We start from the raw sequence: 4,080 nt of genomic DNA, 5'->3' as shown, positions 1-4,080 counted from the left end.
ACATTTGGGGAAACCTCACTATCAACCAGGCTTAACTTAAGCTTTATTTTAGAGTTTTCTAGGAGATTTACATGAAGGACCATAAGTCAATGAAAGAAAATTACTCCTTTGAGTTCTGCCCCCTAGGATTGGGCTTAATGAATTTAAACAGACTTTTTTTTTGTACAAAATTTTAATTTCAGAGCTTAACAATTATAAATGCTTGTGTACATTTAGTCAATCAAGAATCAAACCTCAGTCTAAGTTACTGCATATACACATTGAAACAAAAAGTACAAGTCATGTAAAAAATGATCTGAGACTTCTTTATCATGAGGAAATAATAATGTTAAACTATCTTGCACATTGAACATCATAAATTGCAAAGTTAGCATTTTATATTACTGATTTTATTAACTTTTTAAAACACAACTATAATTGAATGTTACAACAAAAACAATAGTTAGTGGTGTAAGATGATTGTAGTCCTTCACTTATCTCTATTGCATAAGAAAGCCAGCATTACAGTGAAGAGTATTCACTAGCACCCCATTAAGAGGTTTGACAATGACCACCATCTTCATAAGCTTCCCCATTGTAATGGCACCTTCTTTCTTGAAATGGGTCAAAGTCCACCAGTTCTACCTGATCCATTTCTTCAGTCTCCTCTACTTGCTTTCTTTCAGGCAGTAATAGTGGTAGTCTCTCGGTGACCAAGAATGACTATTGTCTTTGTGCAGTTTCATCTACGGTGTACCCTCATATGACTTTGAAGTCCAAAAGCTGAGGCTCACAGTTTGTGGCACATGGGGCCTGGGACGCCAGTTGTTACGGGAGGTGCGGTTGTGGCCTGGTGTTGGCGTTCACGCGCAGTGGCAAGACGTCGACGTCATTCATCTTCAAAGGTGGTGGCGGCATGGTTAATGTGGGTTCTCCAGCTGCTTCTGTCAGAGGCAGCGAGTTCTGGTTGCTTTGGTGTCATGCCAGCCCACTTCAAGTTTGACTTTAGCTGATCCTTGTATCTTTTCTTTGGTTGACCTTATTTCCTGAGTCCAGCTGACAGTTCACCATAGAATACCTGTCTTGGTATTCGCTGTGGGTCCATGCGGATGACGAGTCCAGACCATCGTAGCTGGGTTTGGAGGACCATGACTTCAATGCTGGTGGAGTTGGCTCTGTTGAGGACTTCCTGATTGGTGATTCGGTCCTGCCATCGGATCCTCATGATTGACCGGAGAGAGCGTTGGTGGAATTGCTCCAGCTGTTTCATGTGCTTCCGGTACAGTGTCCATGTCTCACAACCGTACAGGAGTGAGCTGAGGACCACTGCGTTGTACACTTTGAGCTTCGTCGCAGTGCTTACACCTCTGTGTTGGAGGACTTTGCAGCGCAGCCACCCAAGTGCCTGGCTGGCCTTTTGGATCCTGGCATTGATCTCATGGTCTAGGGACCTGTCGTTGGCGATGGTGCTGCCCAGGTACTTGAAAGTGTTGACGTTAGAAAGCTGCATGCTGTTGATTGTAATGCACGGCTGGTTCGTTGGCCTCCCTGGTGCAGGTTGGAAAAGCACCTCTGTTTTGCTGAGGCTGATAGTCAGGCCAAACAGTTTTGTTGCGGTGGAGAACCTGTCCACAATGGTTTGCAGATGATTTTCTTGGTGGGCCATGAGAGCACAGTCATCTGCGAAGAGAGCTTCCAGGACGAGTCTCTCTGTTGTCTTTGTTTTTGCAGTCAGGCGGCGAAGGTAGAATAATGAGCCATCCAGTTGGTATTTGATGTAGACGCCCAAGTCTAGATCCATCACAGCATGTCGTAATACTTGGGTGAAGGATAGGTTGAATAGTACTGAAGCGAGGACACAGCCTTGTTTCATGCCATTGGAGATGTTGAAGCGATTGGAAGTCTCTCCACCAGATAGGACTTCCCCTGTCATGTCGACATGAAAGAGCTGGATCAGTTTGACAAATTTTGCTGGGCAACCGAGCTTGCTGAGGATCACCCACAATGTGTCCCTGTTCACTGTGTTGAACACCTTTGTCAGGTCTATGAAGACAATGTAGAGACTCAGGTTCTGCTCAAGGCATTTTTCCTGCATTTGCCTCACCATGAAGACCATATCAATGGTGCTACGATCTGGTCGGAAGCCACATTGTGATTCAGGCAGGTTCTGCTCTGAAACAGATGACAGGAGTCTGTTGAGTATGACACGGGCGAGGATCTTTCCAGCAGTGGAGAGTAGTGAGATGCCTCTGTAGTTGTCACAGGCTACTTGTGAGCCTTTGTTCTTGTATAGGGCTATGATGGAGGCATCTCTGAGTTCTGGGGGCATGTCTTCCTCTTCCCATATGCTGGTCAGCACTATGTGGAATGCCTGGAGTGCCTTTCCATTTAAGGCCTTGTACACCTTGGTTGGGATCCCGTCTTTACTGGGTGCCTTGCCTGCACTCATTTGTTTAATGGCTTTTTGGACTTCTTCTAATGAAGGAGGGATGTCAAGTTGCTTGATGATGCAGTTTGGGGGGATCTGGTCAAGGGCACATTGGTCGACTGAAGAGGGTCGGTTGAGAAGCTGACTGAAATGTTCTTTCCACCTGTTGCTGATGCCTTTTTTATCTTTTATGAGAGTGTCATTGTCAGAGGATAGCAAGGGAGTGGTGGTGGGTTTTGATGGCCTGTAGACAGTCTTGAGGGCACTGAAAAATTGTTTTCAGGCAGTAACTTTTCCAATAAAGGTAGTTTATTTGATGAAAGAAAGCCATTCTCTGGGAAGTTTTACCTTAAATTCAATTATTAGAATTCCTGTCTCATAAGGTCGGTGATAAATAAGCATGTCTTCATTCAGTGCACATCTGATATTTCCATGTTTGACAATCTGACCTGGTTGAGAAGTAATAACTATAGTTCTACTATCAATATATTGATATTGGGGTAGCAAATGAGTGATTGAATGGACTTAGAACCAGGCCTAGAGACAGGAGGTCCTAGGTTCAAAACTAGCCTCAAACACTTCCTGGCTGTGTGACCCTGGGCAAGTCACTTAACCACCATTGCCTAGCCCTTAGTACTCTTATGCCTTGGAACCAATACCTAGTATTGATTCTAAGACATCAGGTATGGGTTTAAAAAAAAAAACAAAAGAATTGATGTTAGTTTTTGAAAACCACAGAATGCTTCAACCAGCTGGATATGCATACACATGAAAAGGTCCTCACGCCGGACTTGTAAATATAGGATTGTCCTTCTGACCCAAAACAATGATAATGTCTCCTGGCTCCTGGTCACCTTCACCATGGAATGTTATCTTCTGACCATCTTTCACACCCTTGTCAATATGAACTTCCAGAATTTTTTTCTCTCCAATGATTTTCCTTCCATCACAGCTTTTACATCTAGTTCCACATGCCCTTGGCATTCCATGCAAACTGATTGAATTTGCTGAACCATTCCAGGTCCAATCTATGAATTATTATTTGCATTCCAGTACCTCTACAATTGAGACAGCATTCTATGGCTCCTTTCTTACCACCCTGTCCTTCACATTTATCACAAATTACTTTCTTTTGCAAAGCCAGTTTTTTTGTTGCACCTGTGCTACCAGCCAGAGTCTTCTCCTCCTCAGGATTCCACACTCCTGAGGCTCCTCCCCCATCGAGGTGATCAATTTCACACACTCTTAAGACTAGCACTTCTTCTTTAGTGCCAGCCTCTGTCACACACATATAGATCTTCTAAGGCCACCAACAACTGGTAAACAACATTTTTACCTCTATGTTCACTTTGCATTCTTCCACCTCCTCCAAAAAACATATCAAAGATATCCATTGGAGAACCAAAGCCATCACCAGAACTATTCTCTTTTAGGGTTTGTTCTCCACCTTTGTCATATAAGTCTCTCTTCTTTGCACCAGAAAGCATTTCATAAGCTTAAGAAATCTGTTTGAACTTTTTTCCTTCATTTGGATTCTTATCTGGGTGATATTTCAAGGTTAGTTTTCTATATGTCTTTTTTTTTTTTAGTTCTTCCTGGGAGGCATTGGGTTTTACTCCCAAAACAACATAATAAGTTGTTTCCTTCAACATTTTCTATAGCTAGGAAGCAAC

General features: G+C 43.2%; 1 pseudogene; it reads right to left on the bottom strand.

Moving 5' to 3' along the window:
- Positions 1-531: 531 nt before the first annotated feature.
- Positions 532-4,080, bottom strand: LOC100619929 (dnaJ homolog subfamily A member 1-like; annotated as a pseudogene).

This window comes from Monodelphis domestica, chromosome 2 (assembly GCF_027887165.1).
Source record: "Monodelphis domestica isolate mMonDom1 chromosome 2, mMonDom1.pri, whole genome shotgun sequence".
Taxonomy (NCBI): Eukaryota; Metazoa; Chordata; class Mammalia; order Didelphimorphia; family Didelphidae; genus Monodelphis; species Monodelphis domestica.
Note: the sequence above shows the minus strand (reverse complement) of the source record. Positions and strands in the feature narration are given on the sequence as shown.